This window comes from Narcine bancroftii, chromosome 1 (assembly GCF_036971445.1).
Source record: "Narcine bancroftii isolate sNarBan1 chromosome 1, sNarBan1.hap1, whole genome shotgun sequence".
Taxonomy (NCBI): Eukaryota; Metazoa; Chordata; class Chondrichthyes; order Torpediniformes; family Narcinidae; genus Narcine; species Narcine bancroftii.
In genome coordinates this window covers 84,711,245-84,738,847 of record NC_091469.1, presented here as the reverse complement: position 1 = coordinate 84,738,847, position 27,603 = coordinate 84,711,245, and the positions used below count along the sequence as shown (strand labels likewise).

The 27,603-nt window shown below is 41.5% G+C and overlaps 1 protein-coding gene across 4 annotated transcripts in view; it reads left to right on the top strand.

Moving 5' to 3' along the window:
* col5a1 (procollagen, type V, alpha 1) overlaps positions 1 to 27,603 on the top strand; it is a 274,674-nt gene that overhangs the window by 68,662 nt on the left and 178,409 nt on the right. The window lies entirely within an intron of this gene.

The following is a 27,603-nucleotide window of genomic DNA, read 5'->3' as shown; positions in this document are numbered from 1 at the left end:
TTAAAATAAAAAACCCAATCTATTTGTCGAAGCACGTTACCTCATAGGAAGGTCTGAAAGCTGCAGCCTCTTTCAGTATGCTGAGCACGGACAGACAATTTTAACACTGTATCCCCATAGTGTCTTTGGGAAAGGCCATGTCAGATTGTGTGATGTGATACCAGTTGCACGGAGGGACGTCCATTTGAAGGGAGCTCAGCAGAATGGTTTAAAGTTCCAGCAGCAGGATTGTTGACAACCGGAGGCAGAGGGGATGTGAAGAAACCATTTCACCTCACAGTAAAAACACAATGCCGGACAAACTCAGCAGGTTAAAGATACATAACCAACATTTCAGGCCTGAGCCCTTGATGAAGGATCAAGCCTGAAACACTTGTCATACATCTTTATCTTTGCTATGTCAAGCCCACTGTTTGATCTGCTGAGTTTTTTCAGGATTGTGTTTTTACTTCAACCACGGTGTCTGCAGATTTTCATGTTTTGTTTATCACACAGTAAGTTGTTCTGCGGCAGAACAAAGTGTGGGAAAGGCAGTAGGAGACTCCGCTGTAACTTTCAAAAGGGAATTGGGTCAATACTAGAAAATGAACAAAGTGCAGGAGAGTTGAGGATAAATTGAAGAACAAGTTGCAAGAGCTTGGAATAGTGTCCTGCTGTGGGGGTTATATTTCGTCACATAGTGTGCTGATACCAGAGAACTCCATTGGAGATTACAATCCAGGGTGCCTAAACTGTGAAAACTTCAGTAAAGTATATCTCCATATTGAATTTGAAGTATTTTAGGGTGCATTGACAGCTCATGTCTTCAGAATCCATCCAGACAAAATGTGCAAGGCTGATCCCACTCAGATCAATAAAGGAGGGAACAGAAAGGAGTTGAACTGAATCTACATTGCACTATCTCATTGGGGCCTACTGGCCAGACACACTCTCTGGTATCCCCCCAACACCTCGTACACTGGGAAGTCGAATACATCCAACAGGATCATTGAGATAAATCTCATTGTCCTGAGTGTAGAATCGTACATAGATGAGTTAATTTTGTAAACACATTTAAAATTTCTAACAAAAGGGGAAAGGAATAGAAGGAACTGCTGATACAGTGGCAGGAGATCAGTATGGACATCAGTGATACAGTGGCAGGAGATCAGTATGGACATCAGTGATACAGTGGCAGGAGATCAGTATGGACATCAGTGGTCTGCACACCTGCTTTTGTTCTGTAATGTGATTTGAAGCATGATGTTGTCTTTTTAACCTTCATTTTATTTTCATTCTCAGAATTTGGGGAATTATTGGTATGACCTAGGTTTTATTACCCTTTTCTTGTTGTTCTTTGAGGAAATGTTGAGGGAGTGGCACGGGGGGGAGTGTTGGTGGGGAACTTTCATGACCCTCGATATGGAATTAGAACCTACCAGCAAAGAAGGAAAGCCAATCTTTCACTGAGTTGAGTCACTGTGTGCAACAGAGTAAGAGAGAAACGGACACAGAAAGCTGAAGGGTGAAGTCAGTGCCAGAACTTGGTTCAATGATCCAATACCATGTCATTAATGAGACTTTGATGTTCCAGTGATTAAGACTCGGCACTACAGTAACTTGCACGTGGTGCTCAGATGTGGGAGTCGCACTTAATTATTGCAAAATAAAGCTGACCTTGCAACTGGAGAGGTTTGGAGAGACTTTGAAGGAAGCTGAGATCCAGATGTTAGCCAATGGCTGTCTGTCTCACACAGTTTAACAAGTTATTCGGTGATTGTCTTGCAATGCCCACAAGTTGGTGGAGCTGGATGTAGAAATCACTTTGGGGTTGATAATGGGTGATAAGGAAAAAAGGTTGCCTTTCTATATCGACTCTCTACCCCATTCCACTCCACTCAGCAGTCCAAAACGCTTTACAATGACATTCCTTCGAGAAGAAGCCCTTGTTTTTTTTAAACATTTTATTTAAGAATTTTAAAACCACATCCATACATACATATTGAATAATAGTATACATAGAAAGAATACATGTGGTTTATATATGAAAACAAAAACAAAAAAAACCCTCATCCCTCCCACCCTTCCAACCCCCCCACCCACTAATCCTAAACTAATAAAAGTAAAAGAAAGGAAAAGAAAAGAAACAAGGAGTGTCAGTAACAAAAAATACATATAATCATGGAGCGGGGCAGGTCCCCAAGAGTGTCTTACACATTCAAAGCAACATATTGTAAATATGGGCTAGAAGAAGCCCTTGTTGCAATGAAGGGGATTCCAAAGTTAAATTGTGCGCAGTTAAGCTCACACAAAGGGTGCTGTTTCTTTGGCTTGGCTTCGCGGACGAAGATTTATGGAGGGGGTAAAAAGTCCACGTCAGCTGCAGGCTCGTTTGTGGCTGACCAGTCCGATGCGGGACAGGCAGACACGATTGCAGCGGTTGCAAGGGAAAATTGGTTGGTTGGGGTTGGGTGTTGGGTTTTTCCTCCTTTGCCTTTTGTCAGAGAGGTGGGCTCTGCGGTCTTCTTCAAAGGAGGCTGCTGCCCGCCAAACTGTGAGGCGCCAAGATGCACGGTTTGAGGCGTTATCAGCCCACTGGCGGTGGTCAATGTGGCAGGCACCAAGAGATTTCTTTAGGCAGTCCTTGTACCTTTTCTTTGGTGCACCTCTGTCACGGTGGCCAGTGGAGAGCTCGCCATATAATACGATCTTGGGAAGGCGATGGTCCTCCATTCTGGAGACGTGACCCATCCAGCGCAGCTGGATCTTCAGCAGCGTGGACTCGATGCTGTCGACCTCTGCCATCTCGAGTACCTCGACGTTAGGGGTGTGAGCGCTCCAATGGATGTTGAGGATGGAGCGGAGACAACGCTGGTGGAAGCGTTCTAGGAGCCGTAGGTGGTGCCGGTAGAGGACCCATGATTCGGAGCCGAACAGGAGTGTGGGTATGACAACGGCTCTGTATACGCTTATCTTTGTGAGGTTTTTCAGTTGGTTGTTTTTCCAGACTCTTTTGTGTAGTCTTCCAAAGGCGCTATATTGACCTCACCAAAGCCTTCGACACCGTGAGCAGGAAAGGGCTTTGGCAAATACTAGAGCGCATCGGATGTCCCCCAAAGTTCCTCAACATGATTATCCAACTGCACGAAAACCAACAAGGTCGGGTCAGATACAGCAATGAGCGCTCTGAACCCTTCTCCATTAACAATGGCGTGAAGCAAGGCTGTAATACTTGACTAAAGTATCAGGTTTAGTGATGGTGTTTGGTAAGTATTCGGAGAACAATGGGGCAAACTGTTTTGTCTCTCAAATATTGTGAACATATATGTCCACCTGAGAGGGCACATAGGACCTTGATTTTCTGACCTATAACTGCAAAACTTTCCCCTTTTTTTTAATAAATATACGAACTTTATTCAAACTACATTACAAACACACACACGGAGAAACAACTAAAACCAAAATCCGCCATAACATGTGGCAAAAAAACTGCGAGAAGCAGTAATTACGAGCACCTCTCTCTAACACAGGTTTACACATCAAATTAAAACACGATTTTTGTCATCCACCACACCCATGGCCCCCCCCCCCCATCACCCCCCCATTCCCTGAACTCGGCCACTGTCCCCTCAGACACCGCATGTTCCTGTTCCAATACTACACGGGCCTGGACATATCCCCGAAAAGCGGGCAAGCAGTCAGCTCTCCCCACACCCTTAACTGCCCGTCGCCTCAACGCGTCAGTTTCGCCAAACCCAACAGCAACCCCACAAGGAGATCCACTGAACGCCCGGCTCCATTCTGAACCAGACAGCCGTAGATCAGGAGCATGGGGCTGAAGTGCAACCAGAATTTGAGAGTAGCCTTTTCAGGTAGGCGGAGAGGGGCTGCAACCACACACATTCCACAAGGATGTGGTACACCGTCTCTTCCCGGCCGCAGAAGTGACAGGCAGCTGGGGTGAAGGTGAACCAACTCAGGAATTGGTTATACGGCACTGCTCTGTGTAGCACTCTCCATTGCCACTGGGGACCCACCTGATTGGCAGTTGGCAACAACAGACACCCGGGCGTGTCAGGGCAGTGTATGAGGGTAAGGAAGTGGAAGGTGTGGAGCAGTAACCCATTCACTCCCTTAGTACTGTCCCTCTGACAGTACAGCACTCCCTCAGAAAGGGGTAGGACAGATAAAGAGGTATTGGCTAACACACTTGCACACTCAAAGTGAGAAAGAGCAGATCGAAAAGGAGAAAAACCAAAACTGATGATGGGGCAATGGCAGACAATAAAAAATGGAGAACAAAAGAGAGTGAGAGAGGGGAAGAAGGAATGAGACACAGGGGAGACAGTGAGGGGAGGAAAGGCTGGTGGAGAGAAATAGAATGAGAAAGGCACTCTCAGGAAAAATTGGGGAAAAGCTCTCTTGTACAATGCAGCCAGCTGGCTGACATTGCCTGTTGGATAACATGCAATGAATTATAGCTAGTTGTGCATATTTGTATAACTTTTAACTTGAAGAGAGTACAATTTGTCTGAGCAGCTTTTCCCAATCATGGAGTGTTAAAATGTGAAATGCAGGAGCAGATTTTTTCAAAAAATCCTGCTGTTAGTTGTTATTACATTGTCGAGGTATTAAATGATTTGGAGAGTAAATTTACAGATCTTCTGAGAGTATCTACCCTCTCAATAAGAATCTAATTACCAAGAGTTGTAACCTCTCGCATCAGGAATTCTGATGCCCTATTCTTCCCGACCATAGTTTAGCCTTGCACTGCTACAATTCATTTGGTTGTGAAATGAAATTCCTTCTGTCCTTGAATCTGCAGCTGAAGTTGCTAATTTGATCCATCACCAGACTCTGCGGGGTTATCACCTGGTGTGGAGCAGTTCTGTGGTTTGATGCCAGCGAGACTTGACCAATTTCCTAAGCTGCTTGCTGAGCTGTCAGGAGCAAAGTCCAAGTTGATCTTTGCCAATACACAGAGTTTTTGCCGAAAAATGTGTGGAGGTGGGGGTCTCTGTATGCCAAGTGGGGTCCGCCTGTATGTGGGTGTGATCACAAACACGGTAGGTTCCTGGGTCTCTCCAAACAGCTATCTCACCTCAGCTCTTAACTGCTACTCTATCCCTTCCAAGCTTTTCAGTCACCCTGTGTATATGTCAAGTTAAGAATCATGAAGTAAGAAAGCAAGCAAGGAGAACCAGTATGTTCGTGTTGAACAATGTAGCCTCTTGCTTTAGCCCCATTCGCCACGTTAGCCCCATACAAATGTTTTATTTTCAAAGGAAGATAATCAAGTCAAGTTTATTGCCATCTGATTGCACAAACGCAACCTGACAAAACAGCATTCTCCGCTCCTCAGTGCAAAACATGCACACGCACAACCAGACATAAGGCATATACAGACAAACAATACAAACAGGACAAGTATTCATATACATATAAGTATTGTTGGTGAACATGAGAGTCTTGGATGGATAGTGTGAGCAGTTCCCTTGGTTGTTCAGCATTCTCACTTCCTCTGGGAAGAAACTGTTCCTCAGCTTAATGATGCTGGCTCTGATACTCCCATATCTGTTTCCCAATGAGAGCAACTGAAAGATGCTGTGTGTGGGCAGGAAGAGGTCCTGAATGATTTTGCATGTCGTCTTTGTAGTGATAGAGTGCCACCACCAGGAGGAGTTGCAGACAGTGTGTATTGCATCTGGGGAATACTGCATGCTGGGAATGCTGTTGCATCTTGGGTAGATTCAAGATGGATACATCCACATGAGGTCTGGCCTTTGTGTGTTTTATCTCAGTGCTGTTTGTTTTAGTTAATAAATCTAGTTGTTTAAAAAGAACCTAAGTTTCTTTATTGTAATAAAAGAAACATCACATGGTACCAGGAGTGGAAATAACAGCCAGGAGTGTGCTGCTGTGGACAGGAGTGGAAGAAACACCACAGTGTGCATAGTAACAGTTGATAACAACAGAGAAAATATGGAGAGTTTAAAAACTTCTATCACTGTAAAATGGACTGGAAATGTTGACCATGAGTGGAGGCTGTACCTGCAAGCCATTGGAATTGATAGCAAACCGGATATATGGAAGATTGCAATGCTACCTTCCATGGCGAGACCTCAAGCTCCAGAGGTTTTCAACACATTTGTTTTTGCCGAGGCAGAAAACTAGAGCAAATTCGACAATGTTATTGAGATGTTTGGTGAACATTGTTCACCAAAGAAAACTGAAACCTTTGAAAGATATGTTTTTTTTGCGCATGCAGATGTAGGGAGAGAGCTTTGATACTTTCTTAACTGACTTAAATTTAAAAGCAAGGACGTGCAATTTTGGATCACTGCAAGATTCAATTATCTGTGATCAAAATGTGCTTAGAATTAACGATAAGAAAGTGAGAGAGAGGTTGCTGTGAGAGACAGAACTTACTTTAGCTGGAGCTGTGAAGATATACCATGCCAGTGAATTAGCTTTGTTGCATGTGAAAAAGTTTAGTGATAGTGTAAAAGCCAGTGAAAATGAAGGCATATTCATAGCCACAGTATCTGGACACATGCACACAAACAAAATATGAGACATAGGAAACAACAAAAGAAGGAGAGACATTTAATTGTAAACGATGTGGCACTAAACACGCCAAAGCAATGCCCAGCTTATGGGGAAGCCTGTTATTAGTGCAAATGGCAGAATCACTATGCAGACCAAGATTATTCCAAAGGAAAAGAAAACACAAGTTATAGGGTACACACGATAGAAAAAACTGCTCTCAGTGATAAACTTTTTTTGTGGGCTTGGTAGTGAAAAGTGTTGAACAGGATAAGTGGACTGTATCATAGCATACAAATGGAACAAATATTTATTTCAAGCTGGAGACAAGGGCAAAGGTCAGTTTGATCCGTGAGCATGACATCAGGGTAATGAAGATAAAGTCATACATCCATGCAAATCTTTTACTGCTCAAAGCCTACAATAGACAGCATTAACATGAAAGGTACATGTAAACTCAAGGTGAAAGTTAAAGATAAAGAGCACCACCTCAGGTTCACAGTAGTCCCAGATGGACATTATTCACTGCTTGGTGACAAAGCATGTGAAAACATAAACCTAGTCAAGAGGATGAACCACAGTAATAGTGACAATGTACAGAACAGTGTAGAGGAAATACTAGATTAATTTCCAGACATCTACAAGGGGTTTGGTGTTCTACCATTCACCTATAAGATACAGTTAAAGGAGGACTCACAGCTAATAGTGCATGCACCAGGGCAGGTTGCAATGCCACTAAAAGGAAAGGTCAAGCAGGAACTTAACTGAATCACGGCACTAGGGGTTATAAAGAAAGGGGATGAGCCCACAGAATGGGTGAATTCAATGGTCTCTGTCAAAAAGAAAAACGGTGACCTACATGTGTGCATGGACCCAAAAGACCTGAAGGTCAATGTAATGAGGGAACATTATCAGTTCTGACCTAGGCTGAAACGACAAATGAGATGGCTGGTTCAAAGATATTCACTAAATTTGATGCATCCCCAGACTTCTGGCAAATAAAATTGCATGAAGATAGCACAAAGTTACTGTAGATTTAACACACTGTTTGGCTGATACTCCTGTCTGAGGATGCCTTTTGAAATTTCCTCAGCTCCAACAGAACAATGGCAGACATCATAGAAGGCATAAATGGGGTATGTGTGTACATGGATGACATGATCCTATCCAGACAAAAATAACACAAGAGGCTCATCAAAGTGCTTCAATGCATCCAGGAGTATGGATTAAAATTAAACAGGGAAAAATGTCAGTTTGGTGTGAAGGAAACCACCTTTCTGCGAGATAAACTGTCAAAGGCTGGTGTGGAGCCAGAGAAGAGCAAGGTGAAAGCAATTTTAGAGATTGCAGTCCCACTGACAAAAAAGGCATATTGAGAATGTTGAGAATAATAAATTTAATTGGCAAATTACTTCCAAACCTGTCTTCCAAAACAATGTACCTAAGGAAGTTGATGCAGGACAAATGTGAATTCAAGTGGACAGACAACCACGAGGAAGAATGGGGATGACTGAAGACCATTTTAACTACAGAACCAGTGCTTTTGACATTCTTTGATGCATCCAGAAAGACAAAAATATCTATGGTCACTTCAAAAGATGGCTGTAGGAGAAGATTGGAGGCCAGTTGCATACGCATCAAGGCTGATGATAACATCTGAATGTTGATATGCACAGATTGAGAAAGAGTGTCTAGGTCTGGTCTATGGACTCAAAAAATTCCACAGTTATGTGTTTGGTCTACTAACATTCATGGCAGAGTCAGACCAGAAGCCATTAATAGTGATAAGAAAAATCTCAGTGAAATGTCACCGTGAATCTAAAAACTGATGATGAAGCTACAACATTAAGACTTTGAATTGATGTACACACCAGGGAAACATATTGTGTTAGCTGATATGTTATCCAGGACAATGACGCAGAGTGAAGCACACAATGAGAGTTCCACAGAGACAGATGTGAATCTCCACGTGAATCTGATCACTGAATCTCTTCCCGTATCTGGCATGAAATCCAAGCAGATCACAGCTGAAACAGAACAGGTCACAGTTCTACAGAAGGTCATCAAGAATCTGAATGAAAGATGCCCTAGAGGTAAATGTCAGCCATACTACAACATCAGACCTGACCTGAGTGTTGTCAATGGGTTCTACTCAGACAGAGCAGAATTGTCATTCCTCAATCACTGTGACAAGAAATGCTGAAAAGGGTGCATGGCAGCTTCTTAGAATGGAAAAAATGCAAAAGGAGGACTATTTATTGGCCAGGGATAAATGCTGACATTGACACGATGGTTTCCAGCTGTAAGACCTGTTTAAAGAAACGCACACTTAAAAAAAATTTGTATTGCTGATATTCATGTTACATTTGTGTTGAACTTTAAATTGAAAGAATACTATATTAGTGGGTCATGTAAGATTAAACATCTCAAGGAAAGGGGATGTAGTGATATAGTGCTACCATCAGGAGTCTGAGACAGAATGTGTTGTATCTGCAGAATGTTGCATCTTTGGAATGCTGTTGCACTTTGAGAAGATTCAAGATGAATGCCTCCACATGAGTTCTGGACTGTGTGTTCTGTCTCAGTGCTGTTTTCTTTAGTTAATAAATCTAGTTGTTTAAAAGAACCCACGATTCTTTATTGTAATAAAAGAAACATCATACTCTTCAGACAATGATTCCAGTAGATCATGTTGACAGAGCTCCTGTAGAAGTTTGACATAATGGAGGCTGGTAGCCTTGCCCATTTCAGTCTTCTCAGGAAGTGTTGTGCCTTCCTGACAAGTGAGATGTTGTCTGTCCATAGTTAAGTGAACTCCATGTGCAAAGCACTGTTCAAGGCTGGCTGGAACAGAGCACAGCTTAGAAGTTTTGCTGTTTAGGGCAGGTAAGAGATGCAGCAAAGAGTGCTGCTGCCTTGCAGTTCCAGCAACACGAGTTCAATCCTGGCATCAGGTGCTCTCTGTGTGAAGTTTGCATGATCTCTCTCCTTACAGCCCTGTGGATTTCCTCCAGATGCTCCAGTATTCTATCTTATCCCAGAACAATGTGGGTTGGGAGGTTAATTGGCCACCTTCAATTGTCCCCAGTGTGTCATGAGTGAGAGAATCTGGTAGTTGTTGATGGGAATGTAGGCAGAATTATATAGAATTAGTATAACTGGGTGCTTGATGGTTGGCCTTTGTTTCCTTGTATAACTCTGTGTCATCATGGTAGTTGTACCAATGCACAAGAAAGCAGACCATGTGTAATTTGAAACTGACCAAAGTGGGTTGTTGGTTTAATACATTCATAGCACCAAGGTGCTTTGCCTTGGTGCAATCTACAAGTGTGTTTTGGTTAAACTTACACCTCTCATTTTGTTTGTTTTAGATTGGTCACAGTATTTGAGCCACCGAAAGAAAATAGACACACACACCGAGAGCAGTTCAGTTTATACAAATGTTTATTACAAATTCAAAAGCTGATTTCAAACTACAATATGCAAGCATTTCCCAACTATACTTATCAATGCCTGGACTGGTCCCAACTGCCGAAGCGAGGCAATGACTGCACACTTGTAATAGGTTGTCAGGGTGCCGGTAGCAGCTTCTCCACCTCCCCCAACCGGGATGTTGGCTGGACTCTAGAAGTTCTTCTTGCTGAGAGATGTTGCCACCTCTCGGAGAGTCTCAAACTTCAGCAGCGGGACCATGGCTTATATTACCCAAAAACTGCTTACCCAAGCACCTATTCCCAGCACAGCAAGAAAGATAAGCGAGCAACCTAGCATGCTAGGCTTCTATCGAATAACGTAATTTTCAGCTTATCACTTTGAATACAATGGTTTATTTTGCATCAAGGCTAGGCCTCTGACAGTCTGTGACCAAAACAAGCAGAAAGATTAAATGTTCTTGGTACACAGATGTCCTTTCGTCAGATAACTGCATCTCTGGCCCCTCGGTGGAATTTAGCTCATGTCTGCTGATTCTAAAAAACAAGCAGGTTCTCAGCCTTGCAGCCTTGCAGCAAAGGCTGCAAAAGTAAAAAAATACGGTTAGAATCTTCCATTACAAAATGATAATCAACCAGTTTGGTCAACATGTAATTCCAATCTCACATTATGTGGCTCACTCCAAACGGGACACCCAGGCAATAAATACTGGCCTGCCTGCCAAGAAGAAATATTTTGGAAGGCTGTGCTTGGCTCAGTTTTTGGGAACTGCTATTAATTCTATAGTTCAGTTTGAAAAAAAGAATGAAGATCTTGCATGTCTACTGCACCTCTCCCTATTTGAAGACTTTGCAGAATTTTATTTTTTGACCAATCAAGCATTTTTAAGTGTTGTAAAGTAGAAAGTACAGTTGGAATCTGTTATTCACAGTGTTAAACAGCACTGACATGGTGTGACCTTTGGAGAGGTTGGTTGTGGAGTAAGAGTTGACAAGGATATCAGGGACAATTCCTTAATTTTTCTTCCATTCATACTATGGGATCTGCTCCATCCATCTGAAGTTGCAGGCATGATTGTTTGCTTTAGTCTCAGGAGTGTCAGAAAAAAAGATGACGGTGATTATTGCATTGCTGTTTATGGGAGTTTGTTATGCTTTGCATTCTCATGACAGCAACAAATGCATTTCTTTCACTCATGAGACCAGGTGAGGTGTTTATAGAGGCATGAAAAGTGTAGCCCATGAAACTAGCCTTCCTCATCACTGGTTACTCCAAGATGGCATTACACGCTTGACCTTTACCTGAGGTGCAAGAGCCCTACCAGAGAGACTCTACAGGATTTGGGCTGTTTGAATGCTTTAGCAGTTCTCCCTGACTATCCATAGTTTCCCTTTCCACTTCTCAAAGGTTCTCATCTCTTGTCTCAGTATTAAAAATCTGTGATCCTTTCTGAAGAGGCTGTGACTACCTCCAAGAGGATTTGAACTTCTCTGATTGTAGGGTGACAGGTGAATTCCTGTAAAGCATATTTGTTGACACTTGATTCTTGGAAATGAGTATGCCTCTGGGCTCTTTTGCACTGTACTAAGTGGGAAGGAGCATGTAAGTATTGCTGAGATTGAATTAAACTATGTAAAAAGGATTTCAATGAATTTTGACTGACACCCAAGGACACGTCTCATCCTCTCTTTGATTCAGGACTAGTCATGACATGATTAGTGATTGAAAACTACAGGAGTAAAATGCACATAACTGGTAACGGATCTATTAATAGGCAAACACAATTTTAATATATTCTTTTAATGGTATATAATACTGGACAACTATTTTTTTCAAAAAGTTTGCTTCCTGAAATAAAATTGGGGATTATGATAGATAACTTCAAGATAAACACAAAGCTAATTTCAGATTTTCTGTATCATGAAGGAAATTGGAGAAACATTAAATTAGCTTTTATTGAATTAAGCATGTTTAATTGCATAATGATTCTGATGCATTGCATTAGTTAAACTGACCTAAAATGTTTTTTCCGCTGATTTTCATTTGTACTCAGCATCTGATGCTTTTCATGTCAGTGTCCAACAATTGTTGGGCAGCATTGATTCCAGTTGCTTGATACCACTTTTCCATGGTCACAATGTCCTGATGAAACCTTTCACCATGTTCGCCACTGGCTGCACCAAGATCAGCAGGGAAGAAGCCCAAGTACGAAAGCAGAAAATGAATTTTCAATGACATATGCACTTCATGGTTTTGGGTGCTTGATGCATGCTGTCAATCAGCTATATGTAGTTTGGTGCTTTGTAGTTGCCAAGAAAATTCTCATCATCTTTAAATGCCTTCCATGAATGTCCAGGCCTAATACAATATTTGCATAGTACCTACACCGAGTGCATGCCCAGGCATGCTTGGACTGAACAAAACAGCTTGCTTTGTGGGCATTATGCTAGTAGACTTAAAATATGACAGGAAATCACTCAGATTGGTCATAGTTAAAAACAAAATGGTACATGATAGGAAAATTTTAAGGTGATTTTTGTGATCAGCAGTCTACAATCCATAAAATATACTTAAAAGTGTTCAGGAATCAAAATCTTTGTTGTCCATTATAATCAAATGCAGTTAATGTAAATATCGCAAAATATAAATGCTTGACAAAACTGTTGTATTCTGAATCCAACATCAAAAACCTGAGTGGAAGCTGCTTGGTTAATTCCATGGAGTTAAACAGTGAAATCTGCAAACACTGGGATTGTAGTGCAGTGTGCGAAAGAGCGAGTTTCTTAGCATCCAAAGGAACTAAGACTAACCAACGGTTTGGGTCTGAGCCCTTCGTCACGGTCCCTGCCTACTTTTTGCTCATACCTTGACGAAGAGTTCAGGACTGAAACACTGGTTACCCTCTACTTCCTATGGATGCTGTATGACCTATTGAATTTCTTCAACACGTTTGTGTATTGGGTTAGCTCCATATCATCTTTGCTGACACGTTCTACTTGTTTCGTGTTAACTCTTTCCAATTTGTAACCTCTAACTTTCACTGGTTCTACAAACTGTGACACTGAAACACAGCAATAACAAAATGAATATTTGATATAATATCTAATAAATAGAGCAGTTTAGATTTAGATGGTACGTGATGGGATAATTTTCACTCAGAAAATGGTGGGAAAGTGGAATGAGGTGATGGATCAAGTGCTGAAGGTAGATACATTATCTTCCTTTAAAATAAACACTTCTTTGGGCCTAATGTGGGCAAGTGGGACTAATGTCAGAGAGCACATTGTTTGGAGTGAACATGCTGGGTCTGTTTGCTTGATTTCATACTTTATGACTCTGGCCAGCATGGTTAGCATCAGTGATCCAGATTCAGTGCCGTCTGTAAGGAGTTTGTACATTCTCCACCTGTCTGCGTGGTTTCCTCATGGTCCTCCGGTTTCCACCCACCTGCCAAAACATACAGGGTTGTAGCTTAATTTGGGTGTAATTGGACGGTTTAAATGGCCATAATCTGCTTCTACCATGCTGTAAATAAAATTTATTTATTAAAAGAATTATAGTTCTGTGGCTCAGTAAATGACTGAGTAGGTTTTACATATAACTGAATTAAAGATAAGTTGTGCAATATTAGTAATACATCCTCAGAATAAGTATTGTTCTTTCAGACCAAAACCATATGAGAAAGTCTTTTGTACAATATTTAAGCAGATTCTGAACCTACTCATGATCTGTTAGTAAATTCATTTTGGATGCAGAACATTGACATGACATAGACTGAAGTACACAGCAAGACTTCATTAAGTAGGATTGAGAGGACATTGCTGGTGGAGACTGACTGAGGTTTCCCTGTTGACCAAAGGCATTGGGAGAATGTCCAGCTATTTTATGAAAAGTGCCCTGAAATTGGTTCACATTTTCAGGATTGAAGTAATAGATATGTACTGGATTAAAATGGAAATACATTTCTTTTATTTTTCTGTGTACACTCCAAATAATCATCCTTTGAAACAGGTAATAATTCACTCTTATCCCAATTAATTTTATAACCTGACATCTCTCCATAATGTAAATAAACTAAAGATTATTTAGGATCTGTTAAATAAATTAACACATCATCTGTAAATAAATTAATTTTATATTCATCCTCCCCTTCAGTAATACCTTTAATATTAATATTTTGTCTACTAGATTGAGCTAAGGGTTTAATCACTAAGGCAAACAAAGCTGGAGACAATTGACAACCCTGTAGAATGGCATTTTTATTTAAAGCTTTAGAACTTTTTAAATTTAGTCTAGTTTTTATTAGATGAGTAAAAGCTCTATAAAATAATTCTTCAGTTAGAGTAGTGACAAATGGAGTAATATCATCGTCATTTACTTTATCAAGATCAACGAGACAGGGTTGTCAATTGTCTCCAGCTTTGTTTGCCTTAGTGATTGAACCCTTAGCTCAATCTAGTAGACAAAATATTAATATTAAAGGTATTACTGAAGGGGAGGATGAATATAAAATTAATTTATTTACGGATGACACGATCAAATGCTTTTTCTGCATCCAAAACCACTACCAAAGATAAATCACATCGTTCTCTTGAAGCATTAATTAATGATATTAATTTGGCAACATTATCAGCTGAATAATGACTTGGAATAAATCTTGCTTGATCTACATGAATTAATTCTGCTAGGTACTTCGCTATCCTATTTTCCAACACTTTAGCTACAATTTTATAATCCACATTTAATAAAGAAATTGGTCTATAAGAAGCTACTTTTAATGGACCTCTATCTTTTTTTGGAACAACCGTAATCGATACTCTAGAAAAAGATTCTGGAAGAGAGGATGTTTCTACTGCTTGTTCTAATACTTGATGAAATATCAGAAGTAATAAATCATAAAATTCCAACGTAAATCCATCTTCTCCTGGAGATTTCCCATTTGGCATCATCTGCGTCACTATTCGATTCATGGCTATGCATTCTTCTGGTCAACTCCATTTTCCTGCCTTCTCCCCATAACCTTTGTCACCCATCAACCTCCACTTTAAACTTACCCAATGATTTTTTTCCCGCAAAATAGTCTTTATTGACAATAAATTATTTACAAAATGAAAACAGTTTAGAGTTCACAGTCTATTCCCACCTTTATTTTCATATCCATATATTCACATCACTGTGCCTTTTTACATTAGATTCTGCTTTCACCTTTGCCATAACCAGGAGGGGTGCCAAGCTATTTTGTGCCCTAGGGTGGGCTGAGTGTGGGTTGGGGGGGAGTGTTGACTGGGCTGAATAGTTGATGCAATACGTTCACCATGCACCATACCACTTTCTCCCCCTCTGCCTTTCCAGACTAATGTTTATAGCACATTAGTCAGAACCCCAACAGACTTATAGAATCCCTATTGTGCTAGACTTTGCGCTTCCAGGCTGGGACTGCAAAGTCACCTTTATGTTCATAGATGAACTGCACAACATGTCTTCTTCAAATTAAAGGATGACTAATAATAATCATCATCAGAACCACATCATTCATGACGCAGAGGTGCTGGACTGTTGGAATTGCTCTTCAACAGCATCCCTCTGAGGACTGCGCCTTAGGCGGATGCCTAGTTGGCCTAATGATAGCGCCAGCTCTGGCCACAATTGTGGCACCTTGTCACTTCTCTTCACTTGGTCTCAGCCCCTTAATGCTGGGTAATGGGAAGACTCTTCATTTTGGTCCTTCCCTACAGTGCCTTTATATGGGCTGCACCAAGCCTCAGTGCATCCCTCAGCATGTACTCCTGCGGCCTAGAACGTGCCAGTCCCAATGACTTGGCCTCCACAGTCGTCTGTGGCCACGAATTGCAAATGTATTGCGGAGTGGTTTTCCTCACCCTCTTATTGCTTTTGAGGTTACATGTGCAAGAAGTCACATGTGGAGTTTTTGGCAGCAAAGCTTTTATTCACTTGCTCCATATACTGAGATGTTCTTGAGCTGTTTGTATTGTTAGATCAAAGCAAATTATCAATAGCTTGCACCCTGAAACATAAATAAAACATAAAATAAAAGCTCTTGGTCTTTGTTTTTTTTCCATTTAGCTTTACTCAGAGATTAGAAGGAAGTAAAGTTTTTTTAAATCACAGCCTTTATTGACAAAATTTGCATGAAAAATTTGGCACCTGGATGTAGCAATTTCAAATTTGCTTTACGCAAAACAAAATAATATCTAAGAAAGCAGTGCTGGAACTGTCCAAATAAAGTTATATCAAAGCATCATTCTAACAAAGTTTGTAATCTTGCAAACTCATTCTTACCCCTATTGCCTTCATTGGCAATAGAATATATTCTGTGAATTTATAAAACTGTTGGAAATCTGAAATAAAAACAGAAATGTTGGAATCACTCAGCAGGTCAGGTGACATCTATGGAAAGAGAAACAGAGTTAATGCTTCTGGACCATGTCCATTTAAATGAATTTATAAATTGCAGCCCATAGTGGTTAGCACAACGCTAATACCACACCAGTGATCCAGATTTGAATCCAGCAGAGTCTGTAAGGAGTTAGTATGTTCTCCCCGTGACCTGCATGGGTTTCTCCTGGGTGATCTGTTTCCTCTGACATTCGAAGGACTTATAGGGTTGGCAGGTTAATTGGGTGTATTTGGACAGCACGTGCTTGTGGGCCTGAAGGCCCTGTTTCCATGCTGTAGCACTCATTTAATTGAGTTTATAAATTGTATTTTTTTATTTATAAAATAAAAACACACAAATAATTTGATCCAATGGAACTGAATGATATGATTTTCCTAATGTCGTCTGTAAATGTTTAACACCAAAGTTTTCCCAATTTTAAGCACTGCTAACTTAAACAACAAAACCATGTGCCTATCATATAATGCAGTATATGAAAGGGATCCAGTAATTTGTATTCTTAGGAATTGAAAATCTTACAGGACAAGCAAGAACCTGTTAATTGATTGAATTATTACCATTTCTACTTTTCAAGCTGCAATAAAATCCTGTTTTGTAGCTGAGAAGTGTTCAGTAACCCTTTAGTGCTTATATTAATGCAATAAAATCCAAACTCCTTTTAATCTAGGTTTTAGTGAGTGCATTCTGCTCCAAAAAATTGGCTCCAATTGTTGCTGTAAAGTGAGTGGGGAGTCTTCCACAGTTTCACTTGATTCTGCAGATACTGGAAATCTAAAATAAAAAACAAAATATGGGATTTGTTCAGCAGGTAGGGCAGCATCAATGGCAAGGGAAGCAGAGTTAATATTTCAGTGCAACCTGACACAGTAATTGTTGTTCCTGTCACAGATGCTGGCTGACCTGCTGAGGGTTTCCAGCCCTCCCTTGTGCTTCCCAACACTTTTGTATGACAACCAGAAGATTTCCCACGGAGCCAATAAATATCTAAATTTATTGGTGCAATTTCTTTAATAGACCAAAGCAAATGGGGCAATCACTCTTCAGCAAGTTTTCCTAATAACTAATTTTCTCACTTTCTTTGTTTCTTTTAAATTTAGAGTTGCAGCATGGTAACAGGTCCTTTCGGCTCACAAGCCCATGTTGCCCAAATACATCAATTAACCTACAAACATCGTACATTTTTAGAGATTGGGAAGAAACCGGAGCACCCAGAGGAAACCCATGCAGGTCATGGGTCGCTAACCCCATAATATAGAAACATAGAAGATAGGAGCAGGAGTAGGTCATTCGGCCCTTCGAGGTTGCTCCGCCATTCAATGAAATCATGGCTGATCTTAAAGTTCAGTACCCCATCCCCGCCTTCTCTCTGTAACCCCTAATTCCCTTATACTGAAGAAATATATCTAATTCCCTCAAATATATTCAATGAACCTGCCTCTACTGCTCTCTGTGGCAATGAATTCCACAGATCACCACCCTCTGGGTAAAGAAATTCCTCCTCATCTCGGTTCTAAATGGTTTGCCTATTATCCTTGAACCATGGCCCCGGGTTCTGGACTTCCCCACCATCGGAAACATCCCATCTGCATCCATTCTGTCCAGTCCTGCCAGAATTTTATATGTCTCTATGAAATCCCCTCTTAATCTTCTAAACTCCAGCGAGTACAATCCCAATTTGCGCAATCTTTCCTCATAAGTTATTCCTGCCATTCCAGGTATCAGCCTGGTGAATCGCCTCTGCACTCCCTCCATTGCAAGAACATCCTTCCTCAGATAAGGCGACCAAAATAGCACACAGTAATAGTGCTGCGGTAACCTCCATGCTAAGCATGTCATCTTCACCTTATTTAACTCGCCCTGATCATGCTCATGCAATTGATAATGATTTCAGAAGTAGCTATGACATGACAATCCCATGCTCTGGTCCAAACATGATTGACACCACTTTAACTAGAGGACTCTCCTAGTCAATCACTGAAAACTAACCACTGATCACTGAAAATTGAGTCAGACTCTTGTCTGCACACTTGACTTAATTAACTTTAATTGTTCCATTGAGCTCATCATCTAAGATACAGGGGCTCAGAGTTTCAAATAAGATACATAAAGTTTAGACAGAATTGTTTTTGAATACCCAGCAGACTGCAAGCTATCTACATCTTCATTGTCCTGCACAGATGCATGGGCAATGAGAATGCTGACGACCAAAGAAACTGCTCACACTATCCATCCCAGACTCTCATATACATAAAACAATATATATTTATTTGTATATATGAATACTTGTCCTGCATATGTATTGTTTGTCTGTATGTATGTTATGTCTGGTTGTGTGTCTGCATGTTTTGCACCAAGGACCAGAGAACGCTGTTTCGTCAGGTTGTGCTTGTGCAATTAGATGACAATAAACTTGACTTGACAAGAACTAAGGAAAAATGAGTTTATTTTTAAATTAAAGCAAAGATTGCAAAAGGTCCAAATGTGACCTGCAACACAGACTGTTGAAAAAGGGTGATCAGCAGCACTGAAGGGCCATTATTCAAAACACATGGACCTTGACAGACATGGTTCATTAATACCTGCAGAAATAATAGAGCCTTTATTGCATTTGCCTTGAAACCATTGTTCTTTTTTTTTTCATTTCTTCGTTAGCCCATTTCTGCCCTGTTAAAACCCTCAGGGATGCATTTACCCTCTCGTAAAAGAGAATGTTATGAGTACCACAGCTCCTTTTGATACCATTAGAGATCATGGTTCTATGTTGTAGATGACCAGATGCCCAAAGACTGGGCTGGTGCACTAAAGGTGATAGTGAATCTCATCACTGAGGTCTATCTTTGCCAAGAGAGATGGCTTCAAAGATATGGGAACTGGTTCATGTTATCCAAGGGGCCAGTGCCTGATTTTTATTGCTGAAGTGCATTGTGGTGTGTACTGGCCTTGTGGATGTTAAGTATAAAGTTCATTTCATATGCTTAGTGAGTGAGTTGAGGATGATTTAGAATGCATGCATATGCAGATGCTGCCTTCATTCTGCAGCTTGATTACTGAAATCGGGGTGATCATGACATGGAGAAATGGAATATCTCCCATGGGGGTATGGATACTAACCAGACTGAGATCATGCAGCCGTGAACAGTTGGTGGAAGCAGTTGTCAGATGCACAATCCTGGAGGGAGAGGGAGAAGTGAGGTTTTAATATGGGTTGTTCTGATTTGGAATGCTTCTCCTTATGGACAATGTATGCAGATTCAACAGTAAGAGGAGATGTTGGTTCTGGGCAAACAGCTGAGGAGAGACTACATTTACACAGCTCTTTTCAAAGAGTTGGCACAGACATGATAGACCAAAAGAGCTCAGTCTGTGTAATACTCCAGAGGCTTTTTCTCTCTTTAGTTGTTGAGGTGCTTCTCAGATGCCTGGAATGAACCAGACTTGGGATCAAGCACTGGGGGAAGAAAGGCAATTGTATATCTGGAAGAGGAATGAATGGGAAGCTCCCAAAGCACATCAAAGTTCTAATCAATTACGGATATTGAAAGAATGGCAACATTTGTGTTTCACACTCATTCCTGTTTCAGGCATTGTTCAGAATCAAGTACACTCTGTGAGACTCAATTACCATGTATGTGGTATCACTATGTCCCTTCAGGATGCACTCTCCTTGCGACCTGGCTATGCCACAGTAAAACAGCACAACTCCTATCTCACAGAGTGTGAGGGTCAGCAAAGGCTCCTGTGCTGTAGAATCTGGTTTTGTTGAACATTTAAGTTTCTGGGACACATTGGAACCTTGGCCTTCATACAGCCAGCCAGCACATGCCAACTATAACACACACATCTTGTATTAATTTACTCAGGATTCTCATATTGCTTTCCCCAGCAGGAGAAATAATGCTCTCTCAGGGATATTCGACAGTTAAAGAGCGAAGTATTGGATATAGTACTTGGCAAAACTTGCTTCATAATGGATAGTTTATGGGAGGCAGAGAGAGCCACCAGAGTGACAAAGATCCATAGAACATTACTACACAGAAACAGGCCCCTCGGCCCTTCTAGTTTGTGTCAAACTATTTTTCTGCCCACTGACCTGACCCAGGCCGTAGCTCTCCAAACCTTTCTTAATCTTCTAAGGAAGTAGAAGCATTGCAGTAAACTTAGTGATGCTGATATTGAATTTGGGTTGATGCTTGGACAGTCAAATATACTGCTAGAATCACTACCTTGCTTTAAAGGTGGAAGATTCCCATTAAGCTAGAACCTCTTTATGGAGCATCTGATGGTGAAACTGCTGTAACACTATCCAATTATAATTTCTATGCAGTAAATGTAAAGTAAAATCTGACGAATTGTGAAATGGTCAGAGAACAATCCTATATCCTTAGGGAACAGAGTCCTGTTCTTGTGGAGTAGTTATCTGGATAGAGCACCATTGCTTTTTAACGTCACTGGTAGCATAATTTAGCAGGAGTCTCAAAACATAATGGGTGTAAGAAGCAGCGTTTTAATCAACAGTCTGAGAGGATTAAGAAATAGTGTAAGGGTTGAAAAGTCTTGCGAAACAGATGGAATGTATCCTCAGGTTCTGAAGGAGGCATTGGTAATAGTTATCCAATGGAGTCTGGCATGGTTCCGGTGGACTGGAGGCTCATGAATGTCACTCCTCTGATTAAGAAGGGAACCAGGCAGCAGAAAGGAAATTATAGAGCTATTAGCCTGACATCATCATTGTCTCTCCCCTGAGATCTCTGCTCCCTAATGACCCCAACCTGTGGGTATCCAATTAACCCAACCCCTGACTTTGTCTGGCTGTGTCTTGTAACTCTTCTGTTTTCCCAATCAGAGCCAAAGTCTGCTTATAGAGGGGAGGTTCCACAAGACCTGATGAACCTGGGTTCACGTGATGAAGAGTCTGTAGTATTTCACAAGCCCAAAAATAAGTGATTTTAGTGTAACATTACATCCTGCCTTTCCAATTATGCTCATTGACAACCTAAGGGCATCCAGAACTACTCCCCATCCTTGCAATCTCACAATGGTTCCTCTTATCAACGGCACTTAAACTAAGAACACAACCTTTCCTATTTGTGGGTTATTCCTGTGCTCAAATTGACTCCTGTGATCGAAACATTTGGTAGTCATCACACTTCATGGGTATTTAATTTCTATGAAACCCTTTATTATATTTAAATGTTATAAATGCATGTCTGTTGTATTCCCCAGTATACAATGTGATACAGTAAGTAAAAGGTCTCAGTCTCACAGTGAGCATACTCTGCTGTTAAAACCTCTAAAACAATCTCCCGCTTGTGACGATCATGTGCCACTTGGAGTAGTCTCTCTTTCACTCTCTCTCATTCTCTGTCTCTCAAACACTCTCTCTCTCCCTTTGTCTCTCTCACTCTATCTCTTGCTCTTTGTCACTATCTCTTACTCTATCTCTAGGTCTTACTCTTTCTACCTCTTAGTATTTCTATCTATCCTTATCTATCACAGTCACATCTTACATCTCTCATGGTCCATGCTGATGTATCATGAACTGGAACCAAAATAATTATTGTCATTGAAGAGAGGGAAATGAGATTTCCATTTCCTTAACGTCCATAGAACTCTTGGGATGTGCTACTCTTAGCAGTGAATGACAACTTCATTTGTGGTGATTATTGTGTGGAGATGACTAATGTATGTAGCATTCCACAAGCTTGGAAAACTAATAAGGAAGTAAACTAATGATTTTACAGATATTCCAACTGATGCACCATCAACAAATCCAAAAGACTGGAAGTTATTTAAAACTGATAGGCTTTTAATGGAGCCGCGTCCATGTTGGTCAACTGTCCTGCACTGGGGGCTGTCGAACAGTCACCTTTATTCAGGAGTCTGTGGGAAGGGCCACAAGTACAATCAGAGAGTTAAATATATGGACAGTGGTTTACCACATTCACCCCTTGTTTTTAAAGAGTTTGGCGGGGTGAAGTGCATCCGACGTTATTATAAATTAAGTCTTTTGGGTCATCTGATCTACCGCTGCGACTGTCGTAGGGCCAGTTGTGGCTGTGTCTCAGCGATGGGATCCTGGACAGTCGTTGGGGTTGGTTGTGTGGATGGGTGGCGACAAATCTGGCATGCCATCTATTGGGGCTGGGGTAAGATGTCATGGCTCTGGTGCATCATGGGTGACAATTAATAGGTGAGGGGTGTGCAGGGCGATCGATATTGGTCTCCGGAACCCCTGAGGACACCAGGTCCCTAACAGAGACTGTTTCCTCATGCTCATCAGGGTATGCCACAGAGGCATACAGGAGGAGGGCGTGAAGGAGGTGGACCCTTTGAACTAGTGTGTCAGACTTATGGCTCCTAACATCCTTCCAGAGAAGGACTGGCTCTGGGGACATCAGCCAGGCTGGCAGCGATGTCCCTGTTGCAGTCTTCCTGGGGAAGGAAAACATTCTTTCACATGGAGTGGAGTAGCATTGTAGCAGTACATAGGAGTGATCTGATTGAGTGAAGTGCTTCAGGGAGGACATCTTGCCAGCAGGAGACTGGAAGATCTAGACCACAGGGCTAAGAGGATGGCCTTCCAGGCAGTGGTGTTCTCCCTTTCCACCTGCCCGTTCCTTCAGGGGTTGTAGCTGGTGGTCCTGCTTGTGGCAATGTCTCTGGCCACCAGGGACTGGCACAGCTCATTGCTCATAAAGGAGGGCTCACGGTTGCTATGGAAATTGCAGGGAACCCAAACAGAGTGAAGAGTCTGCATAGGGCGTTGATGACTGTGGCAGCTATCATGTGGGGAGGGGATGGCGAACAGAAAACTGAGTACTTATCGATGATGTTGAGGAAGTACATGTTGTGGTCAGAGGAGGGGAGAGTTCTTTTGAAATCGATGTTCAGGTGTTCAAAGGGGTGGGTGGACTTTATCAGCTGCACTTTGTCGGTCGATAGAAGTGTGTTTTGCACTCCGCACAGACCTGGCAATTTCTGGTCATGGTCCTAATCTCCTCGATGGAGAAAGGCAGATTGCAGATTTTGATAAAATGGTTGTTGTGGAAGGTTTGCAATCGATTGATTTGTGCACTGGCACACGTTCTGCGAGATAAAGCATCTTGAAGCTCATTGAGTTGGTCCGGTACAAGGTATCATAATTGTATGTGGAAAGTTTAATTCTTCACCTCACTGTCTTGTTGCTTTTGATTTAACCTCACTGCTGGTTGTATAACATGAAAGCCACCGCGAGTTGGTTGGTCACCATTATAAGTCGTTCTAGTTATTGTCTCCAGTACCGTATAGCCTTGACAATGGCTTGGGCCTCTTTCTTGACTGAGGAGTGTTGAATTTCAGGGCCATGGAGAATGTGGGAAAAGAAGGTGACTGGTCTGCCTGCCTAGTTAAGTGTAGTAGCCAGGGCATAGTTGGATGCATCGCTCTCTACCTGGAATGGGATGGATTCATCCTCTGTATATGCTGGAACATCTTGCATTGTTGAAACTCACAATTTCCCATTCAGTCCAATGTGTGTCAATCTACATTGGCTCCTTGTTAGCAACATTTCAAATTGAAAATTCTTCTTTTGATATTCCTTCTTGACCTCAACCCTTCCTCTCTACCATATCCTTTTCTCACCTTTTCACCAGCCTCTTCAAACCCATCTCTTAAGCCAAGCTGCCCTCAAGTGTATGTCACTGTGTCCTCACTAACACAACTACAAATTGCTATGGAGTACTTTAGCAGATTAAAGATTTGCACACAGGGTGCAAGTATTTATGAAGCATTTCAGAGGGTGAATGGAGACAACCTTGCATCTGTGGTGAAGGAACCTGGAACAAGAAGCAGAGTACGTCTGTTCAAGAATAACATCAGAAAGCATTTGTTCACACAAAGTGTGCATAAAATGAGTGTTCTAAATCGTGCTGAGGTGGAGTTGATTGATCCACAACTATGACTGATATATATTTTCAGATGAAGATGTACAAGATTTTGGAGCTGGGTAGATGGAATTTCAAAAAAAACAGAGAAATAATCTGTTTCTAAACATTGAGAACATTCCTTTAGTTTTAATTATTTTAAAATGTTAACGATACAACACAGTAGAAGGCCCTTCCAGCCCATTAAACCCGTGCTGCCCAATTACGCTTAACTAACCTACCAACACCGTATGTTTTGGGGGGGGAGGGGCAGGAGAAACCAGAGAACCCAGAAAAAGCCCATGCAGGTCATGGGAAGAAGGTTCAAGATCCTTACGGGCAGTGCTAGATTCGAACACTGGTCGCTGGCCCTGAAGTAGTGCTGCACTAATCGGTATTGATAAGAAAGTTGATTCGGTGTCTAAGAAAAACAGGAGTAAAACATTTAAGTCTGCAGACACCGTGACTGAAGTAAAAACACAATGCTGGAGAAACTCAGCAGGACAGTGTCCTTTATATAGCAAAGATAAAGATGTACAACCAACCTTTGGTGCCTGCCTAAAGTTTGCTCATACCTTGATGAAGGGCTCAAGCCCGATACGTTGGTTAGGTATCTTAATCTTTGCTATATAAAGTACACTATTTGAGCTGGAGATTCTCCAGCATCGTGATTTTATTTTAGTTTGAGTCAGTACCTCATTGGCTACAGTGAGTTTTTCGATTTGGTAGGTACTGATCTCTTGGGTAGGCGCTGACACCTGGCCTTCTGCAAAGGGTGCTTGGATGTAACAATTCCTTTGCTTACATGCCACCATCTACAAATGTCAGCAGTATGTACTGTTCACAGGCACTTCCAAGCTGCTTGACAAAGCAAATGCTTTTTGGTGGGAAGTTTAACGTAATCTCATTGTTAACATGATGGTAGCTCTTTGAATCCTCCAGCTTCCCAAGAAAAGTTCTTGGGCAGATAAACCACAGAGAAAGAACTAGCATTTATACAGCACTTTTCAGGAATTCAGGAAATCGCTTTATAGCCGGTGAAATACTTCAGGAGTGTAAACACTGCTGGAATATATGAAGTTTAGCCGTGGTTGTGAACGCAGTGAAATGAAACAATCTGCAGTATGATAATGATCAGATTATTTGTTTTAGTTACGTGGGTGGGTGGATAAACTAGTCTGTTGTTCTTTGAAACAGTGATGTGGGAATTTTAATGTCCAACCTCCCCACCCCTCCATGAAGCAGACAGGACTGTGGTTTAGTTATCTTCCTGATTTTTAGCCTATTTATTTTATAAACATTCAAAACACAGACATGGTCTCAGCTAACTTCTCCACATTAAACCTTTGGCTTCCCACCTTGGTTTCCAAGTATAAATGTTATTTCAGGAACTGGTTCAACACAGAGTAAGTTGAACTGATTGGGCAGCACTGGAAGAAGAGCAAGGGAGTGACTATACATCTTCTTAAGTACTTTGCTTGTAAAGTGCTTTGATAAACCGAAACTCTGAAGGGGCTGTCCAACTTTGTCTTTGAGGAGGACTTCTTTCCACGCTTATCATCCTGAGGTGGATGATAAGGCCAGTATGGAAACTGCAAACTTCCACAAATGGGGCAGGAGGTGTCTGATTGAGGGGGGGGGGGGGGGGATGTAGATTGGCAACTGATGTGCTCCTTCTGTTGTTTCCACTAGGCTTCAGAGGGTCACTGATGCATGGACATTATACGAAGATAAGGACACCTTACCCCACCCCCCCCAGCCTCCTGCACATCATTCATCGAGATCATGGCTGATCTTCCATCTCAGCCCCATTTCCCTACACTACTCCAAAGCTGACATAATGGTGCAGCATTTAGTGCTGCTTCTCCTACAATCTGAATTTGATCCTGGCCTCTGGTGCTCTCTGTGACCATGATAGATCACCACAATTTCCTCACCCTTCCCAAGGAGTAAGTTAACAAGTTTTTGTAATCTACCCATAGAGTAGGAGCTAGAAGTATGGGGGAGGGAGGCAGTGTTGATTAGAGAGTCCAGGTTACAGGGAAGTAATTTTGAATGATCTCAATGACAGAATCTCTGAAGTCTTCCAGCGCTGAGAATTCCAAAGATTCAACATCCTCTGAATTAAGAAATTTCTACTTGATTCTGTCCCAGTCAACCTTTCTCTTGTTTACAGTCGGAGCTGGGATCGATGCTCACACAGGAGAAGTTTGGAGTCCTGTAAGTTGCACAATTCATTCTTACAAACTCTAAACCAGCCTGTGGAGCTCTGGTGATCCATGAGTTTGTGATAGGTTGGTCAGTGGCGATGACAGATATAATAAACAAGTAATATTTCAGTGATTAAAACACAGAAGTCTGCAGATACCGTGACCGAAATTAAAACACAATGCTGGAGAAACTCAGCAGGTCAAACAGTGTACTTTATGTAGCAAAGATAGATGAAGGGCTCAAGCCCAAAATATTGGTCATGTATCTTTGTTACATAAAGTACACTGAGCTGCTGAGTTTCTCCAGCATAATGTTTCCAGCAAGGCTGTGCATCAAATAAAAATGCTCAAAAAGCTTTTTGACCAAAACAAAACAAAGTTTCTATGGGTGGTCTGAGAAGGGGCTCAAGTTAACCAGACCCCTTTCCCTTCTTAATGGCCCAAGGGTTTGTTGGAGGTGGTCCATGGTATGTAAAGGAATACTTAAGGTGACCTATGGGTAAATGAAAGATTGAGAATCTTTGCTGTGGAGAATGGAGTTCCTGTCTGCTCAATCTCTCCAACATGCCACCTTGGAAACCAGTTTAGGAAAGTTTGCAACACTCCATCTCTTGTAAATATATCTTGTTTAAGGATAAACTGTTCACAACCCTCTTGATGCAGTCACAATGGTATGATTGCTGTCAACCATCTTTGCTACCACACTCAAGTCCTCTCAAATAAAGGTTAACATACCCTTCTAATCCTCTGCTGCACCAGTTAGTTTTCAGTGACTTGTGTTCAAGAACACTGGTCCCTTTGAATATCATTCCCTCACCATTTAAAAAAAAATCACTTTTGTGTATTGTTCTTTGAACTTCACATTTTGCGCACATTATATTGCATATGCCATGTTCTTGCTCACTGTCTCAGCTTGAGGCTAGACTTGAACCCTTTTTACATCCTTTTGCCCACTCACAATAGCACTCAATTTTGTGTCATCAGCATACTTGGGCCTTTGGTTCTCTAACCAAATCATTTGTGAATAGCTGCCCTCAAGCACTTATCCCTGTGGTACCAGTCAACCAGAGAAACATACATTCATCTCCAATCTTTGCTTTCAGTCTCATTCCATGTA